The following is a 25,394-nucleotide window of genomic DNA, read 5'->3' on the forward strand; positions in this document are numbered from 1 at the left end:
ACAGGATGGGACTAGATATTCAGTGGGAGAGAGAATTGCCCTTCGGGCCAGCCCAAGAAGTTCACACTAACCCAGAAGTGCTAGCAATAGAGGGACCTGCTGTTACATCTCTGACCCAAGGATGACCAACTAAAGCAGGACTGGCCCTTTTAAATGGAGAGAATCCTCTCACTGAATACAGAACTAGCTACTAGGGCCAGGCATCAGACTTGGCCAAGATGCTGACTTATTTGGGCAGATTCAAGGGGGGGGGCAGGATCCAAGTGTCACTCCATTCTATCTGAGACAGTCCCAGATAGCTACTGGTTGGGTTGGATATCCCTGAGCAATCCAGGGCCATCAGGGAGCAGGGATCAAGCAGAAAGAAGAAATAGATGCAGAGAAGAAAAGCATCCTTGAAATCCTGGGGTGCCGCTGCTGACCATTGCCAGACATACTGAACTAGATGAACTAATGGTCTGACATGGTATAAGGATACTTCCTGTGTTAGTGTGTGCATATAAATTGTAGTTGTCCCACAAACATGGCCTGTACAATGTGCTTGGGTTTCTGAGGCAGGTGTGGATGAGTCACTTCTGTCTTTGAAGTGTTCAAAGAACTCATTTATCTCAATAAAAACTCTGTCCCCCGTCCTGCTAATGTTGAAAGCAAGTTATGAAAGCAAGTCAGAAACCATCTAGAGGAAGGAAGCTCCATCAACCTATAGTTAGAAGGGAAATAATTTAAATTACAAGGGGAGTGGCTCACATCTTGTTGCTTCTGATTTCTCTGTGGGCTCCCAGTGGTTTGATTCAACAACAACAACAACAACAACAACAACAACAACAACAACAAATAATAATAATAATAATAATAATAGTAATAGTAATAATAATAGTAATAATAATAGATATTCCTATATCTGTTTCCTTTCATAACATCACCAATGAATATTTAGAACCCTTCCCTAATATCACTGAGACATATCACTACCACTCAGTTTACCCTTTGTAAGGCCCTACAAAGATTAGGTCTGTATGCTGGAATTGGATGAATCCCGAACTAAATCAGGTCACTTTATGGGAATCCAGGCTTCAGGTCATTCAGACTGAGATACCTCTGGATTGCCTCAGGTTGGGTCAGGCTGCCCAGAGGTGATCCTGGGCTGTCAAAAGGTTGCATGTTGGGTGGTAAGAAAGAGAGAAAGGCAGCACCTGCAAAAAGAAGTGAGGGGCTCTTTGCTTGAGGGCTTTCAAGTAGCCCTGCACTGAGCGTTGATGGTGGGTGCCTGTTCCTAGTCTGATCAATCTTGTTGGCTGCAGGGTGCTGCTTTGCCAACTTGGGAAGCAGCACCCTGCAGGGCCGGTGCTAGGGTTTTTTTGTGCCCTAGGCGAGATCACCTTCTGGCACCCCCCCCACGCCTTCCTGCTCGACGATTGGCCAAGGAGGCACGTGAGGGGAGGAGCCTGGAGTGTGGAGCATGTCCTCCGTCGCCCCGCCCCGAAGGCCACACACTCTTTTTTCCAACCCGTCTGCCTAACAGCTGGCGTGCGCATGCTCAGGTCCCCCCGCCTCCCCACCTGCTTCAATTGATTGGTTCGAGACCCCCCCCCCATTTCTGGCTCCGCCGTGTTGTGCGGCCCTGCGCCCCCTGCAGGGCATTGCAGGGAAGCACCTCTGCAGCAGCAAGCAGCAGGAGCGAAAGCGGCAGCGCGGCAGCGGCAGAGAGAGCGTCCCCTCCATTTTGGCGCCCTAGGCAACTGCCTAGTTCGCCTTAATGGACACACCAGCCCTGAGCACCAGTAGGATTTCATTTTCCCCTCACCAGCTGGGCAGCAGAGGTCTCAGTCCTGCTGGCTGCAGGGATCTGCTTCCCTGTTCAGAATGCTCTGGTGAAGCAGCAGCACCCGGAAGGACTGAGCCATCCCGCTCTCTGCAGTGCAGTCAAGAAGGAGGGAGGAAGCATAACCTATCCTTTCCCTGCTCATCTCCCAGCTATATGTCCAATTAGGGGTTGTAATATCCTAATCAATCATTAGCCCCCACCTCTGAATTGTGTTGGGGTCAGGTCCAGGCTGGGTGGGCCATGCACAGCCCTAGTAGAGATTCCTATGGTCCTGCCTTCTGAATGAAATAGTTACATAAATCTCTCTGCAGTTTAGCTGCTCAGTCCAATGCCTCCAAGGGAATCCTTCCTGCCAACCATCCAGAGAGATTGTTCCAGTTGCTGCAATGAAGTCAGCAGCAACCATTCTCCCCCCTTCCCTCCCAACCCATTGCCCTCCAAAATTTATCGAGGGCTAGCATCATAAATCATCCTCAGCCTCCGCTCTAATTGTATTGCATTGTTAATGACAGCTTAGGAAAACAAAGCTGCCTTGCTAACATTGTAATGACCCTCTTAATGTCATAGAGCTTGAGTTTTAGTCTGGTAGGATCCCCCTCCTCTCCCCCTCCCTGCCCTTGGAACTGTGCATGAAATTACACAACAAACAAGGAAGGAAGATAGATATACACAGGAGTGTGGTATAGACTAGAGACAGGTTCGGTCCTCTTTTCACATTGTCCTGATCTGATTGTAGACCAGAGCATAACTCCCTGTCTGATTACACACTACTCTGGTTTTTGCAATGCAATGCAATGCATATATGTATATGTATATGTATATGTATACAAAACATACATGTTACTGGTATATGCACTGAAATGAAAAGCATTGGAAAGTATGTGTCTTATAGGAATACACAAGCTCCCCCCCCCCCGCTCCAATTATGTTTGGGGCCCAATGAGGCAATTTGGACTGGGAGATGACTTGATTCAGATCTATTTTGACCAAATCTGGACACACACACACACACACACACACACACACACCGATCTGAATCAATAGGTGGAAATCTGAATCACTGACGTTTCATTGGGAACCAGAATGGCCATACCACTTTCTTTCCCCACAGAAGTGCATGAAATTTGGAGGTGTTGATCCTGGGGGCTGTGTGTTTAGGGATTGTGTGTGTGTGTGGCAAAGGTAAAGGTAAAAGGACCCCTGACCTTTAGGTCCAGTCGTGGCCGACTCTGGGGTTGCGCGCTCATCTCGCATTATTGGCCGAGGGAGCTGGCGTATAGCTTCCAGGTCATGTGGCCAGCAAACCAGAGCAGCACATGGAAACACCGTTTACCTTCCCGCTGTAGCGGTTCCTATTTATCTACTTGCATTTTGACATGCTTTCGAACTGCTAGGTTGGAAGGAGCTGGGACCAAACAATGGGAGCTCGCCCCGTCGCAGGGATTCGAACCACCGACCTTCTGATCAGCAAGCCCTAGGCTCAGTGGTTTAACCCACAGGGTCCCATGTGTGTGTGGTAGCAACCCTTAATTTTTGCTTCCTTTTAACTTCTGACAAATGGCCATCCAACCTCTGTTTAAAAACCTCCAATGAAGGAGAGTCCACCACCTTCTGAGGTAGTCCATTCTACTGTCCAACAGCACTTACTGTGAGAAAGTTCTTCCTAATGTTTAGTCAGAATATCATTCCTTGTCATTTGAATCCATTGGTTCTGTTCCTCCCCTCTGGAGCAGCAGAAAACAAGCTTGCTCCATCTAGCCATCTATATTTAATTGCCATAACATTCGTGTTTTTTTCACATCAGTGCATGCAGCTTGGAGATAGGGTAGACACAGGAAGTTGGATTTATCCAGCATTTGGCCTGCTCAGCAAAGCTCATCTTATGTTCTAATGTGAAAACCAACTTTCAGCCTTCCCTTTTAGGGAGGGATCAGGTTTTCCACCTTGCCAGTCACATAGGAGATACACTTGCCAGCAACTGCTGCTCCTCCATACCTCAGCATCCCATTAATTGGCACTCAAGGCTTCCAATTAGCTATATACGCAGCACTGAATACCCACTTCGCCCTGGGAGTGATGGATAGCCCCAAACTGCTTAATGGCAGGAGAGTTGCCATAAAAAGTCTGACTCCTGCAATGTTCCAGCTCACTAATAGTCAGGCCATTTAAAAACTGGAGTGGGATGGAATTAAGAGCATCTAATGGCAGCTCGGCTCACACCCCAGCCTGAAGGGAGATTGGAATTAGATCAAACGAGCTGTCGCCTAATGGGATTAGATTGCCACCGACCCAAACCAGATTGGTATTGATAATCCATTACATACATAAGATACTCCAATGGGCTGACAGCCATTGAGAAGGGCCTGGCTTGGTAAATGCAGCAGTAAATGGTGCAAAGCTATGCTCAGCATCTACTGTTGGAGGCAACAATGTTTCTGAATACCAACAGCTGGAAGACACAGCAGGAGAGAGGGCTCGGGTCCTGCTTGCCGGTTTCCCACATGGTTGGCTACTGTGAGAACAGAATTCTAGACTAGACGGGCCATTGGCCTGACCCAACAGAGCGGTTCTTATATTCTTAAGCTTCTTGGTTGCCCAGGATCCAAATCAAGGATGGGTAACCTCCCACATTTTGCTGAACTATGACTCCCATCATCCCTGACCATTAGCCGTGCTGACTTGGGTTGATGGGACCTGGAATTCAAGAACATATTTTCTAATGCAGGCCTGGCCAAACTTGGCCCTCCAGATGTTTTGGGACTACAATTCCCATCATCCCTGACCACTGGTCCTGTTAGCTAGGGATCATGGGAGTTGTAGTCCCAAAACATCTGGAGGGCCAAGTTTGGCCATGCCTGCATTAGAACATATGTTCTTGAATTCCAGGTCCAGATGTTTTGGGACTACAATTCCCATCATCCCTGACCACTGGTCCTGTTAGCTAGGGATGATGGGAGTTGTAGTCCCAAAACATCTGGAGGGCCAAGTTTGGCCATGCCTGTTCTAATTGATACAGGGCCAGGTCTGGGTCAGGTGTTTTCTGGGCTGGGGCCCTAGATCAACCAGGGAGCAACAACAACTGTGCGCAGCTCTAGTGATATTTCCTTCATTAGTAGTTTTAAAGCAGAGGCTGCATGGCCAACTCTCAAGATTGCTGTGGTCAGGGCCATCTTAAGCCTATCCAGCGCCGTGGTTCAAAGATCCCTCTACCCCCCCCCCTTTCCCAGAGTTGCTTACCTTTGTGCTGCGTGAAGAAGGGCCTTTCCCACTTATCTCTGTCTTGAATCTCCCAGTATTCAGCTTCGTGGGATGTCCGCGAGTTCGAGTGTTAGGTGAGAGAGGGAGGAAAACACTTTCCTCCACCCACTTTCTCCATGATTGCCATGATCGTGTCACTTTTCCTGCGCCTTTTCCCCAAACCAAAAGAGCCCCAAACCTTTCCTCACAGCAATTTCTCACCGCCCGCGCGGTGGCACCTACACTCTGCACCCTCTCAAGAGGCGCGCGTCCCTCGGCCGAAGAGGTTCCGGAGCCGAAGGCAGCAGACACAGGCTCCTTCCCCCACCATCACTCCTCCTCCGATGCTGTGTGTGGTACCTGTGGGGGCAGAGCGGCCTCGCAGAGCAGGCAGCCGCGGACCCCTTTGCACCCGCAGCAGCCCCCGGGCTTGCCTCCTGCTCCCCATCCTTCAGAGGCGGAAGCAGCAGCATCGGTGGCTGCCACTGCCTCCTCCTCCATCCCAACCCTGGTAGCTCTTGTGGCCCCAACCTTGTGGCTAGATCGCCACCGCAGAGCCAGCGGGGAGAGCTCCGGACTGCGGGAAAGCACCCAGAGCCTTCCCGCCGCAGGGATGACCCTGGTGCTAGAGGCATGCAGCTCAGGCACCGAACCCCTGCTCCGCCTCGATTACCTCCCTGCACTCTCTCTGGACTCTCTGGCGCCCTTCAGACCTTGGCACCCTGGTTCCCTGCACCACTACCCTCAGTGCTGCATTGACAGGGGACTGGTCTAGAATGATGACCATTGAGATTACGCCAGACTTTACGGGTTGTGTCCAAGTAAGTTTTGCTCAAAGTAAACCCATTGAAATAGATAGGTCTTCTTTAAGTCGGAATTGCAATGGATACCAGCCAGTGATTCTTCACTTCAGCATTAAGGATGACATTGTGTGCCTAGCATGCAAAATCTCTCTCTCTCTCTCTCTCTCTCTCTCTCTCTCTCTCTCTCTCTCTCTCTCTCTCCTTTCATGTGCACATTCTATCACTATTTTTAAAAGGTTCGTTTCAAACTTTCAGAATGGACATCTCCAAAGTTTCCAACTTCTCCCCAAACGCCTGCAAATTAACCATTTGCCCATCTTTCGAAAAATAAATATCTGATTGCTGTAATGGAAGCTGACTGAGATTGTGTTACAATAAGCAACGAGCAGAAACCTGCCACTCTTTAATGTGGACAATGTAAAAATTACGAGGGCTATTAGGTTGTTAGAGACACATAAATCCCATTAGCATCAATACGAGTGGGTAGGCAGATCTCTTGGTCTCCCAGCGGGCTGAGCTTGAGCGAGGCTGTAAAATGTGTGGTTATTATTTTAACGTTGATTATTAACTCAAGCCTTTTTGGGGTAATTATTGGACGTGCCTGCCTTTTTCCTCCAAGCTGAAATATTCCAATAAGTATGTGGTGTGGGATTTTCTAGAGGGGGTGCTATTTAGGGAGGCTGAAGGGGTTCTAAGAGACCTGAAAGCCAGCAGACACTATTCCTCCATTAGTGCTAAGAGATACCATCGTTAAAACTGTACAAATAGACAGGGAAAGTGAACACTCATCTTAAAACAATGTGGTGCACAGATAATTAATGCTGTTACCACAAGAATTGCTCTCATGTCCTGTTTGGGGATTTCCTAGTTAGCCTCTTTGGGAACAGGATGCTGCAATTAAGGAATTCATTTTAAATAGATTCACACATGGAATTTCACGGTTCTGACCCAATTGAGTATTGCCCACATTGCATCACTTATGTCAAAGTTGCTACTCTAACATCTGCTGTTATTTTGATCTCCCACTTCCCTCTGTGTCCCTCCATCCCTGCTTTACACAAACTTCTGCTGCTGTTTTAAACCATGGCTTTTCCCTTGTCAGTGTCCCTCCCTTCTCACTCCCATGCCCATGGCCACTGGTGTTTTTCAACCTGCCTTCTCTATTCATCCTCTACCGCAGCCTAACTGGGACCTTCAGCTTGCAAAGCAGGTGCTCTAACCACTGATCCACGATCATTCCCCTCCTGGCAGTGGAGAGATGATAATAGCCATCCCACTCCCAATACAAAAGCTCATTTTTTTAAAGCAGAAACCTGTTTAAGTTGCCATGGTGTGTATGAAAGGACCAGGAGTTTATCATTAAGAAGATTTGACAATATGAAACTGCAATCACAAAACTGCAATAATTATCATTCTTTGGGAAAACCCACAGTTTCCTAACCAGTTTCAAACTGTAACTTTGAATTCAAAATGGCCAAGTCGGTAAGTTTGAAACAAATCAGTGTGAAGTATATACAGGTAGAGGTACACCTTTGTATGGGCCCTTCTGGTAGATTTTCACAGCATCTTTCATATTATTAGAATGTCATTGTGCGAACAAAGGACCTCAGCTGGGTAATCTTTAGCCAGGGGTAATTAGAAAATGAGATTCCTGTGACCAACAGGCATTTTGATATAAATGTAAATTGATACCACACATGAGAAAATCAAATTATAACCAGTTATTTGTGGTTAATGAGGATTTTCCAAAATGTCTACATGCAGTTAATGCTCTGAGGCTACCAGTGACACGAGAATCAGGATGTAGAGGGCATGTTCATTGTGCACAAAGTTGAATATGGGATTATCTATACTCATGTGAAGGCACCCTTCCGTGTAATGAACTGGGGTTTAGCTATGCAACAATATGGTGGCTGCATTTCTGAAGCAGGAGAAAGGGACATTTTCATGTTACGCAGAAGCCAAGACAGGGAGAGGAAGATTTCCTCCATTTAAGAGTGCATCTAACATTAATTCTACTCAGAGTAAACTCATTGGAATTAATAGACATGAACTTAAGTCCATTCATTTCAATGGATCTAGCTTGAGTGGAACTTAGCAAGAACATAATAACACAAGAAGAGCTTGCCAATGGCCCTTCTACTCCAGTGGCCTGATCTCACAGTGACCAACCAGATGCCCCAAAGGGCAACCCACAAGCAGGAACCAAGCACAAGAGCATTCTCCCCTCCCGTGGTTTCCAGCAACTGATATTCAGAAGCATTGCTGCCTCTGACTGCTACCAGCTACTACTAAGCTTCGGTACTGTTGTCCCTTTGCTTGACTCTGACTTGAATACCTTTCCTTCTGACTTTTGGTTCTACTGGGAGAACTTCTAACATTAATTCATTTCATCCACTCTTTCCACCTCTTGTATTTTATGAGCACACGTTTGTGTAATGGCAAAGCCAGCTTACTCTGATCTTGATATAACCTCCTTAACAGAGGTGCTTCTTCATGCAGCACATACTTAAACTGTGAAACTCATTCCCACAGGTGGCCAGTGATGGCCACTGTCTTGGATGGCTTTAAAGGGGGATTGGACAAATTCATGGACTATAAGGCTATTGAAGACTAGTTACAGGTAGGTAGCCATGTTGGAATTCCTTCCAGTAGCACCTTAGAGACCAACTAAGTTTGTCATTGGTATGAGCTTTCGTATGCATGCACACTTCTTCAGGTATCTTCAGGTATTTCGTGCATGCACACGAAAGCTCATAGCAATGACAAACTTAGTTGGTCTCTAAGGTGCTACTGGAAGGAATTTTTCTATTTTATTGCTATCGATGACTATTAGCCATGATGGCTATGCTCTCTGCCTTCCCAATTGGAGGCATCAGTACTTCTGGGTACCAGTTGCTGCAAGTCACAGGAGGGGGGAAGGCTCTTGTGCTCAATATGTGCTTGAGGGTTTCCCATAATAGGCATCTGTTTGGCCACCATGAGAACAGAATGCTGGAGAACAGGAAAACTCCCATCCATTCGGTCTAAGAAACTACCCACCAACAGTGTCTGGTCTTATATGGATTGAGCTTCCATTTGTTGGCTGTCATCCAGTCCATTCTGGAGGTCCTGCCAGACCTGCAGATGTGAAGTAGAAGTACAGTTGTGTGTCATCAACACATTGCCGACAAAATACTCCAAACCTCCAGATGACCCCACTCAGGGCCGTCTTAAGCATATCTGGCGCCCTGGCGAAGATCCCTCTGGCGCCCCCCCCCTGTTTCCCAGCGCGGCTGTCTGGCGGGTGCAGCGTGCAGTGCAGTGCCCCCCTGGCGGCCTGGTGCCCTGGCGCATTGCGCCACCCAGCTTTGCCTTAGGGCCAGCCCTGACCCCACTCAGTGGTTTCATGTAGATTTTAAATGGGATGTGTGGGTGATCTGGCTGCGACATCTATCACCCCATTGATCGCCAGGGTTGATTTGGCTGATCTGGCTGGCTAGGCGGGTGTCCCCTTCCTCCCTCACTGCTCCATGTGTGTCCCTCCCGAAGCTGCGCGCTCGCTGGAAGAGGACGACCATCCCAGATAGAAGGAGAAATTGAACCCTGATGAACCCTACATTGAAGGCTCCACAGCCCCGAAAAGCACTTCCCAAACATTTCCCTCTGGAAATGATCATCCAAGTAGGACCAGAACCACCACAAAACAATGCCACCCATCCCTAACTCAGACAATTGCGCCAGAAAGATACCATGGTGATGGTATCAAAAGACACTGGAAAGTTAAGGAGAATTTCCCCTTTTTCTCTCCCAACGGAGACCATTATACAGGGTGTGAACAAAGCAGTTTATGTACCAAAACCAGGCCTAAACCCCAATTAAAATGGATCTAGAAAATCAGTTTCCCCTAAGAGCTCCTGGATTTCGTCCATGAAAATGCCCAGTCCCCTTTAGGCCAGGCAGAAGATTCCTGATTCATGTCCCTTTGTGGCTGCACAACTCCAAGTGAGTCACAGGTTAACACCCACAGGTTAGCCAAGGGAAGGAGACTGGACTCTTTGGATCTCTGCAAAAGAATTATTATTATTTTTTGAATTTGGAACGAGCCCTCTGACAACCTGGGGGCAAGAGCCTGGAAACAAAGACCAGCCGCCATTGTGATGTCACCGGCTAGGAAGTTATTTATCAAGAAGAACTCTTGAACTTTTAAATTAGGTGCGGGAATAACGGGAGGAAAAGGAGAAGTTGGACTTTATAGAACAATATAAAAGACTAAGTATTAAATAAAAGGATTGAAGTTAATTTGGGAAAGAGAAATGCACCGTTTCTGGAAACAACAGCATATGCCCTCCACTGAAATTTGAGAACACAAAGGAACTGGACAGACAAAACAATGGGACCCCAGCTGGACAAAAACTGTATGCAACAACTGTTAAAGTTAGTCCAAGAGCTGGGGGAGGATGTGCAAGAATATAAAAGACAGACACAAAGTTTTAAAGAAGTTATACAATTGTTTCCCCTAAAGGATACTTTAGAACTACAAGATGAGACTGAAGACGAGCAGCAAATTGTGGAACCTGAGCAGTTTGTGAGAGAAGCTGCAAAGGACATTGATTTTATCCAGAATGCTCCAGCCCAAGAAAAGACTCAGGAAGCTGGGAAAGGGAATTGGGGACAGAGATTGGAACAACAGAAGGAGAAGTGGAGAGAGGGAGGGGGTATGGAGTGGGCAAGAGATGGAGTGGGGTGAAAACTAAAAGGAATTTTAAACAGGGGATGGATAAAATGGTATGAAAATGGATTGTTATAAGGAGCTGGTAGAGATTTACAGGGAATTGCCAATCAGGGAAAGGAGGGGGAGTTAAAAACATATATAGATAGTAGTGAGTTCATTAGATAAATAATTGGGAATATTTTTTAGGGAAATTATAGGCTAAGGGGTTTTTATAGATTGAATATCTTCTTTCTTTCTTCTTCTTTTTTAAAGAGAATTCTATAGGATGTGAAATTAATTAACTATGTTATAATTTAGATTGCGATATAAGAGGAATTCGTTAAATGGGAATACTGCTGAAGTTGAGTTTAAAATGGACTTGGGAAGGGAGGGACGGGGAGGTCGAAGTTATGTTAAGGAATAATGGATGAGATTGAATTTTTTCTTTTTTTCTTCTTTTCTTCTTTTTTGTGCCATTTTTACCTGTTTTTGGTTAATTGTATGTGTTATGAAGATATGATAAATGTTTAAGTTGAAAATCTTTAATAAAATATTTATTATTATTATTTTTAAAAAACACCCACAGGTTAACTCTGCCCCATGGGTTACAGAGGGTCCACGATTGAACTATGTCTATTTTCCCATAAACAGAATCGATGTACCCTTCCTTATAGATTTGCTCAGCCCATTTCTGAGCAGAGATTGAGTAAGAAGCCTAGCCTTACCTTGGCCTTCTGTGTGCATGGCGTGTGCCGCTCAGCCACAGCCGCTTCCCTTCACAGCGACTGCAATTGTACAACACAGAAAGGAGCAGAGAATAATACAGTGACAACTAACATTATGCTTAAAGGACAGGCTTCTATTCCACCCTTGAGAGGCCACAAAGCATCATTACTACTTTTACAGCTCTCCAGAAAATGTTGCCGATTTGTGAACAGTTGAGAAGAGAGGTCATTACATCTTGCTTATTTCATCTTCCCTCTGAACACCATTAAGATAGCTCTTTTTCATGGAAAATAATTGCTGAACGGTGTAGATGAAAATGTACCCAAAATATGGCCAGGGACAATACAATGGTCATATAATTCCACCCAAATAGCCACAAATGAGCTGTATTCACCAACACAACAACACAGGAGATGGGTGCCCCCCTCCCCCAAATTACACACAGTAATTCCAGCTGAGGGGAAGAGGCTCCTGATTTTTGTTGCCATTATTTCAACTGAAACACTATTCTTTTTCTTCTTCTTCATTTTGCGATGTCCAGGGTTTCTGCAGATATTATTTTATGGCTTTTGGAAAGATCCACCAAACCACAGTCTCTGCCATAACATCTAAATCATTGGTTCTAAAATTCACGTGCACACAGCACTTGAAGATTTCTGGGGTTCTCAACAAACTGATTCATATACATCAGACACCCCCAAACTTCAGCCCTCCAGATGTTTTGGACTACAATTCCCATCATCCCTGACCACTGGTCCTGTTAGCTAGGGATTATGGGAGTTGTAGGCCAAAACATCTGGAGGGCCGCAGTTTGGGGATGCCTGATATACATTGCTCTAAAATCAAATCATATACAAAACTCATGTTTTTGTTGGAAGCCACCGATGATGATGATGATGATGTTCATAAGTGTAGCCTAGTCTTTTTAATGCAGTGGATGTGCCTATTTTAACTAGACTGCATTATGAATCACACAGACCAGGACATTCTTAGCCAGTTTGATGATCTGGCCCTGGTCAAAATAGGAAAAACATCAGGAAAATAAATTAATGAATGAAGTATGGGGTCAAGTACAGACATTCTGGACTGTTCTGCACCTTTTCAGCAGAGCCCCTGAATAAAAACATAAGAAGAACATGCTGGATCTTTCTGATTTTGTAAATTACCTTCTTTCTGATTTTGTAAATTACCTTATTTGGTCTTCCAGATTGCTGCCTTTACATCTGTCTTGTGTCCTCTGGTTGCTTCAGTTTCTTCTTCTGTGCATCAAAAAGCAGTACAGGGACTAAGTTCACAGTCAATATATTTTATTATTCTGTATTTCTTGTTTGTCTGAGAAAATTTTAATAAGAAGCCATTAAAAAAGAGATAAAGTTCTGTTTTGAGGTAATCCAAATTCTGCACTGAGGAAAGCTTCCTACTGCAACCCACATAAGTTGAATTAATTTGCAAGATGCCTCTCATTTTCTTTTTGACATTTTGCACAGCTTGTGCTGGTTTTGACTGTCCTGGAGCCCTGACTTCCATCCCCCCAACTTCATTCCAGGTTCAGACAACAATGAGTTCACATTTTCACATATACCCCTGCAGCAGCAAGGACTAGGAACTTGTTTTAACAATAGTTAAAATAGACTGAAAACTGGATTCTGCATTCATCACTACATTGTGACCCCCACCTATCTATGCTCCCAGCAAATCAAGGCTTAAGACAGCCCTGGCGAAAGCTTGGTTAGGAGATTGGAATACAACACAACATGGCCTCAGTATCAGATGATTGCATTGTGGGTGCTAATGGAAAGCTTCGCTCCTCTTTCTCTCTCTCCCTTTCGTATCTCTTGTAGTTGATGTAGTGCTGTATGTGAAGATTTCTATTGGAAGGTAACACTCTACTGATTTAGCAAGAGTTTTCTTGTCATTTTCCCAGAAGGTAACGACTGATTATTTCCCTTTGCAATTATTATCTGGTATGACAATCCCCACTTGATTATGATAGAAGACAATATTCCTGCGGTAACTCTCCCTCCCTCCCTTCCTCGCTCCTCTATCTCTCTATTGCATACACACACACACACACTCACTCACACACACTGCTAGTGAGAAAACTCATGGCCAACAAGAATAGTGTAATTTGGATGGGTCCAAAGGATCTGCCTCTTGCAGAACTGGGAGAGTGGTGCAAAGCAAATATTATATTAATATCGATAAATGCATTGAGTTTCATCTGGTCCAACCCCCTGCTATGTAGGAATCTTTTTGCCCAACGTGGGACTCAAACCCACAGCCCTGAGATTGCAGGTTGTGGGTTACTCATTATCTACTGATGGAGCTATCCTCAAATACTTTGGATGTTAGCAGCAGCTAGAACCTCTGTTGCACAAGAACGGAGAACTTTGAATGGGCTTATTTATTTCATAGGATTCCTATACCACTCGATTGTAAAATACATCAAAGAGGTTTACAAAAGCACAGAACAATAAAATAAAGACAACCCTGCTGGAAATACTAAAACAGATTAAAATTGCCTCAACTTTCTAAACATCTGGGTGGGCTTTTCTGAACAATAATGTTTCTGTTGTTGTTGTTTAGTCGTGTCCGACTCTTCGTAACCCCATGGACCATAGCACTCCAGGCACTCCTGTCTTGCACTGCCTCCCGCAGTTTGGTCAAACGCATGTTCGTAGCTTCGAGAACACTGTCCAACCATCTCGTCCTCTGTCGTCCCCTTCTCCTAGTGCCCTCAATCTTTCCCAACATCAGGGTCTTTTCCAAGGATTCTTCTCTTCTCATGAGGTGGGCAAAGTATTGGGGCCTCAGCTTCACGATCTGTCCTTCCAGTGAGCACTCAGGGCTGATTTCCTTCAGAATGGATAGGTTTGATCTTCTTGCAGTCCATGGGACTCTCAAGAGTCTCCTCCAGCACCATAATTCAAAAGCATCAATTCTTCAGCGATCAGCCTTCTTTATGGTCCAGCTCTCACTTCCATACATCACTACTGGGAAAACCATAGCTTTAACTATACGGACCTTACAAAAGTACAGAACAATAAAATAAAGACAACCCTGCTTGAAATACTAAAACAGATTAAAATTGCCTCAACTTTCTAAACATCTGGGTGGGCTTTTCTGAACAATAATGTTTCTAGCAGGTGCCAAACAGAGAACAGTGAAGGCAGCGTCTTGATCACAAGACACAGTGGGTTCCAAAGTGCAGGTGCGACCACACTAAGTGATCAAGTACTTACAAATACAGAAGAGGTATTATGTGGCACCTGAAATAATGCCAGTTCTTCCAATTGAAGCAGCTGAGTGGCCACAAGTGGGGGTAAGGCAATCTCATAGGTAAACTGTTCCCAAGATTTGAACCTTGCATTATGGTACAAAAATACATGGATTCTGGTAATCGCTGAAAAAGCAAACCACAATCTTGAGCTGATTAGGGTTTAAAAAAATAAATCAAAAAAATCTGCAGAGCACTTTTATGCCATTTAGTGGGAATTTATCTCCCATGTCTCATTCACCAATATACAAGACTCTCTACCTGCACTGAAAAGAGAAAATTGGTCTTCATAGTTATGAGGACAAACATGAAAATTAAGGTAAGTGATACTTGCCCAGCTTGTGTGTATGCACCCTTCCTGTGACTCTCCAGGTTGTCAAGTGGATTTTAGTTGTCCTTTATCATCAGATGTAAGAAAAACAGAAACAGAAAACGATAATGTGAAATTCAGCTAAAACATAACAGAATTCAGAGAAGTGTGGATTTTGTAGGGCGGCGGGGTTTCGGTACACAAATTGTTTTGGAAAGTGCAGGTTTAGTAGGTTGGCCTTAAAAGCAAAGGGAATCAAATCTCTCTGTCCCCACCCCACCCCCTGCTTGGAGCATGTGCAAAGGACCACATCCCTTTGGGTAGCAAGTGCCAGAATGGTCCATGCAGCTCTGGTAGGCATAGTGACAAAATTGCTGATCAAATTGGGAAACCGCAAGGTCCTTCAAAATTGCTTGGTTCCAATTTTTTAATAGTGTAGTTCCCACGAAATTGAACCTAGGAAGAAGAAATCCTTTCATCATGTTTCATTTCTTCCTTGACTGAATGCTTTGTGCAGAATTACACACACACACACACACACACACACACACACACACTTACAGATTGTCCTCTTTTTGTGTTTTCTAGCATCTTTGAACATAGCTGCCAAGTTCTCCCTTTTTTTAAGGGAAATTCCATTATGCTGAATAGGCTTCCTCGTGAGAAAAGGAAAAACTTGGCAGCTATGTCTTTGAATCCCCCCAAATTTCTCCTGTCTTCCACAAGGAAATAAATAAACAATGTTTTGTCAGAATGCCTTTCCACTCCCTTCTGGATTATGTTCTGGTCTTAATGGATAATACATCATAGGTGTCTTTTCTCTTGTTGTTTTTAAGGCAGATGGTTGTGGGGTTTTTTGCTCATGCAAAACGCAAGGTGGAGAAAATTGCCCTCGTATTTATCTCAGCCATATTAACAGATGTGGTTTTAATGGGAAACCATCTGATGAGCCTACATGAACTATCACTCCAAGGAACCGTGTTGATGCCCCGTGTCTGCCATTTCCCCGTTGAGTGACTTTGGGTTTCTCCTTGACACTGATTCTTCTGCAATCTTTCTTCTGACTGGTTTAGGTATGGAGCAAACAGACTTTTTCAGGACAGAACTTATGTCAAAAAGAACAGGGCAAATCTGTGCAAAGCAGAACCCCAACATGCTGGCAGCCACAATGAAAGAAAGCCTTGTTGCATGGTTAATCTGCCTAGACAATGGAGACCCAGACTAAAAGTTAGTTGAATACAACCCACTGAATTCTCGTGTGTGTGTGTGTGTGTTTGACTTACCTGTGCTTCCTTTGATGTCAATATCATATCAGTGCAGTGTTTTGTTTATAAGTCTAGAAGGGACTAATATAGCTTAGTAGCTAATAATGCATTCTGCCCATCTAGTACCACAGTTATTCGCCTATACCAGATGATGAAGAAAGAGACAACAACATTGAAGCTGTAAGTCAAATCAATCTCCTCAATACACCACAATAAACTCCATTTCACTTCAGCGCTGTTCTATTAATCCCCTTGCACTTTGGATGAGTGGTGCAGTTATGGATCTGGGTGGATGCGTAGAGAGCTGCTCAAGAGGTCTCCGTGGACACTGCACAAACCTTGTAATGCAGATAAGAAACATGCAGGGCTAAATTGAGTTCCTCTCATTTTAATCAGAGAATACTAGAATGTATTAAGGCAGGAGGAGGAGCTAGACTAGCCTATTGGCCCATCCAAAACCGGTAGTAATCCAGGAACTTCAACGATATAGATTTAACACCAGAAGACAGCATCCATTAATATTTTTCCCAACACTCTCCTGGCCCATAAAGAGGCATATGTGATTGCTCAGAACTAGAACCAGATCTAATATTCTCCAGTTTCAGTGTTTCAGCCTGAAAACAAACAACTCCCACCTGGAGTCCTATGTCCAGTTCTGGACACCACAGTTTAAGAAGGACATTGAGAAGCTGAAGGTGTGCAGAGGAGGGTGACCAGGATAATCAAGGGCCTGCAAACAAAGCCTGGTGAGGAACAGTTGAAGGATTTGGGTAGGTTTGGACCAGAGAAGAGAAGGCTGAGAGATGATGTGATAGCCACCTTCAAATACAGTGGTACCTCCACTTACAAACGCCTCAGGTTACAAACGCTTCAGGTTACAAACTCCACTAACCTGGAAGAGTTACCTTGAGTTGAGAACTTTGCCTCAGGATGAGAACAGAAATCGTGTGCCAGTGGTACAGCAGCAGCAAGAGGCCCCATTGGCGAAAGCACACTTAGTTTCAGGTTAAGAACGGACCTCCGGAACGAATTAAGTTCGTAACTAGAGGTACCACTGTATCTGAAGGGTGGGCACATGGAAGACGGAATAAGCTTGTTTTCTGCTGTTCCAGAGGGCAGGGCCATTTGAACCAATAGATTCAAATGACAAGAAAGGAGATTCCAGCTCTACTTCGCTGGAGGTTTTTAAATAGGTTAGATGGCCACCTGCCAGGAATTACTTAGCTGTGATTCCTGCACTGCAGGGAGTTGGACTAGATTGCCATTGGAGCCCCTCCCAACTCCACATTTCAATGATTCTAATTTCAAGAAATAGAAACCTTTACTGGAAAATCCTTTGACTTGGGTCTCTTCGGCATACTTTCTGCTTCTTTCCTCTCCTATGATATTCATTATATGGAGGGTCCTAGCCTATTAGGGACCACAGAGTTACTTGAGTTGCTGTAATGGTACCACGTAGTGCACTGGATGTGATTCTGTGAGGACAATGACAAGGGCAGCCTATTTAGAATTCCTTGGTCAGTCGCATGGATGATCCCCAGTCAACGCAGTGAGTAGCATGGTGTTGTGACCCTGTTTAGCTAAACATAGAATCATAGAAATGTAGAGCTGGAAAAGACCCAAAGGGTAATCTAGTCCAACTCTCTGCAGTGCAGGAAGCATAGCTAGAATAATATCTGGCTATACAACAACAATTGCATCAATCGAAAGAAAGTGACAGAGAGCATTTTAGTGTTTACAGCCCTAGGTGACCCAGGTCCCAAATACCTGAAAGACCAACTCCTTCCCTACAGACCCTCCTGGGTGTTAAGTTAAGTGGGATGGGGCTATTGTTAGTTCCACCTCCCTCTGAAGTTTTGGGGGAAGTGGCTTAGGAGAGGGCCTTCTCTGTGATGGCCCCTAAGTTGTAGAAACCTCTCCTCATGGAATTACACATGGTTTCTTCACTATACAGCTTTCCGGAATGCTCCTATTCTTGTGAATGGAATCTGTTTTAACTCTTTTTAATTTTAAATGGTTGTAACCTATTCTGGGGGCTGCTAGTGAGGGGCTGGTAATAAATTGAATCATTATCATATCCATCAACAAAATCATTAGTACCAAAAATTGTCATACAAGAGGAGCATCCCCCCCCCCCCCCCGGTGGGCAGACACCACAGAAACTATTTTGGGGAAACGGTTGAATAGTTTTGGTTCAGCCTTATGTAGTCTTAATGTTAAATATCACCCTGGAAAATTGTTGGGTGGAACATATGTTTGAAAGCTCAATGTACAGTTAAAGTCCAGTTTTAATCACTGCCTCAACAGTCCTTTAAAGGGTTTGCTGACCTGAAATGGACTGTGGAATTCAGGTCAGGCCTCCACTTTTCTGATCTGGGAGCTGTCATGCATGTCCTCTGGGCATGCTGCAGATAAGTTTGTTTATCCGCAGACATGAACAAAAAATCAGATGAACACAGCCAGCTTAAGCATCCTCCTGAGTCGTTTATCTTCATGCTGAGCCAGCTATAAAGAGATTATCGAGAGTCAGGATTTAAATAATGGTAGACTGTGGAAGGAGTCACAGGGGTTTGCCTACCCATAAAAGCAGAGGTTGCTCTGTTGATAGCGTCTATGAAATGAGCACCAAACCTTCCTCTAGAGCAGCAGTTGCAAAGGCCCAATTTATGCGTAGGAGGACATCCTAAAGTTATCCGCTCAATTATTTTCAGAATGGAAGTAGCCACAAGGGACGTGGCAGATTGTGTCAGGTTGGGGATTCTGCAAGACTCAGTCCTAGTGTCGTATTATTGGAACACCACCTCAACATTCCAGAAATGGGTGTTGGAAAGATGCCAGGAATGAGTAGGGCACAGCAGGTGTGGTATAAACCTAGTGGGAGGAATGGAAGCGTGAGAACAGGATGTAATTCCAGGGGTTGGTGGCGGAGGCTGTTATTCAGCAACACCTGGGTGCGAGGGGCAAAGCTCCCCCATGCCTGCTGTAGGTGCATTCTTCATTGCACCCCTGTAGTGGGTTAGACTAGATGACATCCAGGGGACCTTCAAATTCTATAATGGCATGATATTGTAGAAGGTGGGGATGGGAGAATGAAAGAACTGGGATGTATAATGTTCTGCACTGAAATTAAGATTATATAAGATTCTCAAATAGGATGGATGTAATAGCAATCTGCCACATACAGGAGGAAAAGTGGCAGATTTCTGTTACACCCATTGAAGAAACAAGATTGGATAATTTGAAACTCCAAATCCAGGGAAATGATTCCAATCAGGGTTTTGGAACCATCCCCACCACAGATTAGCATGGCTCCTCTCCTGAAATTAATCTCTGCGCGCTTGCAGGCAAACCTTATGGTAATGCATGGACTGATTAAGTCTAAAATGGAGTCCAAGGCTGCTGAGCTAGACAAAATGGCTAATCCCACCTCCTCCAGATCCATTAATCTCCTGCATTATATTGCACCCAAACCAACCCACTGCAATGCAAAAGGACCTGTACCTGGCATCGCTCCCCGAAGCCCAGAGGAACAACTCAGCTCGGCGCCGAGGCAATAACCGGCTTCCTCTCGCTTTCCCCGCCGAACAGCTCCGTGTAAATTATTTTAATGTGAATCAGCAAGTTGTAGTGGCTTAGAGAGTGCTTAAGGCAGAACAAGGGGAAACAGAGCTATTCTATTTACATAAGCTTTTGTCTCCTTATTAGACAGGCACTCCGGCATTCAGGAAATGTACTCTGGGCCCGGTGCTGTGATGTTGCTGGGGATTTAATTCCTGAGGCAACATTTCCCTGGGTCCACATTGAGAAGAAGCCAAGCTAATATGGAGGCGGCGAAGAAAGACAACGAACCGTCGGAGGGTTTCCAAGCCTGCCTTGGGGAACTGGTAGCGTTGAGCTGAAAGCAGATATTTGCCATGGGAACAACATCCACTTGAGATATTTCAGCGGTATGATAGCGATGGAGGCTCCCCCTCCCCCTCTTAAGGAGCACGGTGGAAATGGGGATTTTTGCATAAAGATATAAGGTAGTTTGCATCATAAGGATGTACAAAGAGCCCACTGGACCTGGCCAGTGACCCACCTAGCTCACATCTTGTTCTCACAGTGGCCAGCCAGGTGCTCATTATGAGAAGCCTGCATGCAGGACCCAAGCACAAGAGTTTTCTCCCCTCCTGTGATTTTTCAGCTACTGGTATTCGTCAGCATTAGAATGCATCCTGAGTTTCAGCTCCAAAGTCTCCAAAGTCTCGGCAGGGAAAGAGAACCTGCAGCCTTTCAAATGCTTCTGGATCACAACTCTCATTGCTAACAGACCCAAGAAGACTCTCATCAAGAAAGATAGGCAACAGTTTATATTCAGTGCTTTTTCTTTCTTTCTGGAGACTCTTATTCCTAAGAGTGCCTGCTGTTTTTGCCCTCATCCCAGCCTGCAAGTTGACCTTTGCTTGCAGAGCAGCATTTACCTTTCTCAGCCTGACCTGGCCACAGTGATCCATGCGATGGTCACCTCTAGGCTTGATTATTGTAACTCGCTCTACGCGGGGCTGCCCTTGAAACTGACCCAGAAACTCCAGCGGGTGCAGAATGCCGCGGTGAGACTCCTTACGGGGTCCTCACCGCGAGGATCACATTCATCCAGTGCTTTGCCAGCTGCACTGGCTCCTGGTGGAGTACAGGGTCAGGTTTAAGGTGCTGGTTTTAAAGCCTTATGCGGCTTAGGACCCTCGTACCTGCAGGACTGCCTCTCCCGGTATGCCCCACAGAGGACATTAAGGTCCACAAATAATAACATACTCGAGATTCCGAGTCACAAGGTGGTTAGACTGGCCTCGACCAGGACCAGGGCCTTCTCAGTACTAGCCCCGACCTGGTGGAACGCTCTCTCTCAGGAGACTAGGGCCCAGCGGGAGTTGTCATCTTTTCGTAGGGCCTGCAAGACGGAGCTGTTCCGCTTGGCCTTTGGACTGACTTAGTCTGACCCCGGTGTTACCCTCCCCTAAGGCTTTATCCTACAGATATTTAAATGAGGTTGCACTTGTAGATTCCTAATTTTAAAATTGAATTTTAACATTGTATTTAATCTGCATTTTAATTGAATTGTTTCTTTTATGCTTGCTTTGATACTCTTGTTGTTGATGGAGTTTATGGAACTGGCTGAGATGACCGGAAGAATCCGCAACCAGGGAGAAGAAGCGATGGAAGAAGAATGGAAAGATTTTAAATTATATCTTAAAAAACATGCTAAAGTATCATATTAGAATAGAAATTAAGTTGTAAATGAACTGCGGAAATTTATAATATGTGAGATGATAGCTAAAAAATAAGATATATAAGGTGATTAAAATGATACAGAATTTGCTAATTATAAATTTATTAAAGGACCACAGGGAGGGAAACCCGAGGGGGTCCCTATAGACAATGTGAAGGGATTAAGGAATAAGCAATTTGATTTTGTGTTTTTATTCTTTTTTGTAGTGTTATTACTGTTGTGTTTTGTCTTTTTTTCTGTGCTTTTTTCTTTTTGTATTCTGGAAAACCTTAATAAAAATATAAAAAAAGATACTCTTGTTGTTAGCCGCCCTTAGCCCGGTCTTGACTGGGAAGGGCGGGGTATAATTATTATTATTATTATTATTATTATTATTATTATTATTTCCTGCCGCCTGCCCACCCCTTCCATGAGCAACGTTACCCCATTGTCCTCCATGGATGCCCTTCTGCAGCTTGCTGGCGCGCTGTCCGGTGGGAAAACAGAGGGCCACTTGCACTTCCTCCCCTCGCCAGGCAGCACCGCCAGGCTGTACAGTAATCAAACCACGTGAGATCCAATTTTGGACATCCACGTGTGTCTACATAGCATCTGTTGCATGTTTTGGCACCTACAGATCCAATCAAGCCATATGCTGCCTACCAAAGCTCACACCGTAATAAACCAGTTACGTGTTGCAACCACTCTCTCCATCTATTGCTCACTCGTGTCACCCATCTCCCACTGAGACACCCATTGCACACAATTTTAAACTTTAAAACCTGGCAATGTTTCAAAACAGGGGTGCTGAGCACTCTACAGATGCTCTTGGAAAAGCTGCCCTTTTTGTGGGGGTGGGGATTACTTACAAACCCCAACACCTACAACAAAACATGTTGTTTACATTGCAGGCAATAACCCAGTGCCTCCTACACTTTGTTTTCCTTATTCCCCAAAATCCAAACAAAACTCATCAGTGAAAATGCTCGTGACGGGGTGGAATAAGATGAGAAGAATTGAACTCAGTTAGCCCCCACCCCACGACATAAACATGTGATGGGATTCCTACATTGCAGGGCCCCCTCGGGATTCCTTCCAACTCTACAGTTCTACCATTCTATCAAAACGAGTTTTAGCACTGGTTTTAGGGTACAGCCTAGAACCCTCCTCAACTGGGAAAGTCAGGGGACGCTCGAGAGTTAATCATAGAATTGCAAAGTTGGAAGAGACCCCAAGAGCCATCTAGACCAGGCATCCCCAAACTTCGGCCCTCCGGATGTTTTGGACTACAATTCCCATCTTCCCCGACCACTGGCCCTGTTAGCTAGGGATCATGGGAGCTGTAGGCCAAAACATCTGGAGGGCCGCAGTTTGGGGATGCCTGGTCTAGACCAACCCCCTGCAATGCAGGAATATCAGCTAAAGAATCCATGGCAGATGGCCATCCAACCTCTGCTTTAAGGAAGGAGAGTGCCCAGAGTCCAGTGTCAGAGTCTGAGATAATGGAGAATAAGGCTCTCAGTGGCAATTAGCCATGATGGCTATGCTCTGCCTCCATGGCCAGGTGTAGAAATGATTCTGTGTACCAGTTGCTGGAAACCAAGACAGGGAGTGCTCTTAAACCCTGCTTGTGGGATATTGTGGTTGGCCAGTGTGAGAACAGGATGCTGCACTAGATGGGCTGTTGGCCTGATCCAGCAGGCTCTTCTTATGTTCTTGTAAGGCTCACAGATTTGCTGCACTCTTCCAGCCCATCTACCGTATCTATCCCTTAATTTCTGCCTGCTTCTCTGGATCTGATGACCCCAGAAGACAGCTCGGATACTGACCATGAGGTGACCTATTTCAGAGATACAGTCTGGAGAAGAAGCACAGCTTTGTGCCTCCCCCCTCTCCAATCAATATCATGCAGAAATCATGGACCCATTGTGGATGTTTCTCTCAAAACACACATTTCTAAATGCATTTTAATCTAATGTATCTTGTTGTGGAATGTTTTGGGAAATAAGGAAAGGTTCGCATTGAAATCCTCACCATTCTGAATTTCTCCCCCCATCCTAAGATGAAATCTCTTCCAAGCAGCAAAGAGAACAGGCGACAATCACTCAAGGCTGCTCCACTGACTGGTCCATTGCCTGCACATTTCTTCACTGAACCATCTCCGCTGTCCTTGTTAGCGGCCACTCAGCTGCCATGGACCGTGACTTGCCGCTTTCCTCAAAAATAACTTCAGAAATCAGTGGATAGAAAAATTAAGAGCTCCCGAGAGAGATTACCTGAATTGTCGACTCCGTGCTGCTATCGAATCCACAGCTGCTACTTGCTCTCCAGAGAGACAGGTCCATTCTCTCGAATAAATTCAGCACAGCCTGTTCCCTGGATCTGGACTTTGGCATGTGCTAGCCAGAGTCAGTATCCCTGAAGTTTTGAGCCTCCAGAACCTTTTTTTCTAAAAGGAAAGCCAGCTTGGCACCAAACCAAGGTGGGGTCTGCAACTGAATGTTGCAGTGTATTCTTGCATTCTATCAGGAGTTCAGCGTTCTTCCTGTAGGAACTATAAGCAATGAAGAGCTAGGGAAGTTTTAAATCTGTGATATTTTAATGTATTTTGGTATTTGCTGGAAGCCGCCCAGAGTGGCGGGGGAAACACAGCCAGATGGGCGGGGTATAAATAACAACAACAACAACAACAACAACAAAGCAGAAAATAATAATAATAATAATAATAATAATAATAATAATAATAATACTCTTAAAAGCTGAATGATGAACCAGCAGCGATGTCATGGTGTTGCCCAGGTGTTCCTGTGGGGTAGAAAAAGGTGACATGTGGGGTGCCACAAGGTTCTGTCCTGGGCCCGTTGTTGTTCGACATCTTTATGAATGAGTTGGTTGAAGGAACTGAGTGGATGCTCATCAAATTTGCAAAGTGGGAGGGGTAACAAACACAGTGGAAGATAAAATGATCTTCAATCCTGATTCTAACAGATTGGAGTGCTGAGCCAAAACTAACCAAATGAATTTCTACAGGGTCAAATATAAGGTCCTGCACTTAGGCAGGAATAACCAGGTGCGCAAATATAGGATGGGGGATGCCTGGCTTGTCAGCAAGACATGTGAAAAGGTGAAAAGTTATCCATTCTCTCACTAGAGTTATGGGGCTGGTGGGGGGGGGGGGACCTGGAGTCTGCCATGCTGTAAACTGGGGAGTACAGAGTTAAATCTGTTTCCTTGTCTACAATGCATTCCTAAGTCGCTAAATGTGGTTGTCCCAGTCAAATTTGAGCCAAACTCCTTTCTTTCTGTTATGTTGCCAGATAGCTCTGCATGGGTGAGTAACTCTCTCCCCACCCTCCATCACACACACAAGCAAATTGAAATCCTGTATGGACAGGACAAGACTGTGTGAGCTGCCTGATAAAGCCGGCAAATTACAGCCCTCTTTTCCATGAACGTCAGCCGGGAATTCTTCATCCGCTCCTCCCTCAAAATCCCTCCAATATGTAATTAAAAACAATCTCCTCGTCATACAACACAATTCCACTTCAGCAGTGCCACAGGCCTGGCAGGTGCTGGAGAAATAATTTAATTGTTTCTACTTAAGCTGCAGGCTTTTGAAGAGGGAGGCTCTCCAAACAAGGGGTGTGCTTAGTACTGCTTACCCAGGCCGTTCAGAGGAAGTCAAGAAGTCTTCGCTATGGGGAGACAATCATTTGGTTACTGAAGACGAGAGCAACATGAAGCTGCTCCCTTTTAAAGAGCATCCAGATTAATCATTCATGATGGCACACGGCCTCACAACTCGTCTGGAAAGTGGAAATTAGGCTCCGCAGGAAATGCCGAGCCTTGGGGGTGCTTCTGTCACAAGCAAAGAGGAGGGGGTGGGCAGCGTTTGCTCATGAGGCTCCCAGGACATCCGTGCCAATGCCTTGTCCCATTTGGCAGAAGAAACCCACAGAGGGCTAAGGAGAAGAAAGAAAAAAAAACAGGAGAGCTTCCCAAGCCATTAT

The sequence above is a fragment of the Zootoca vivipara genome, chromosome 6 (genome assembly GCF_965207765.1).
Source record: "Zootoca vivipara chromosome 6, rZooViv2.hap1.1, whole genome shotgun sequence".
NCBI lineage: Eukaryota > Metazoa > Chordata > Lepidosauria > Squamata > Lacertidae > Zootoca > Zootoca vivipara.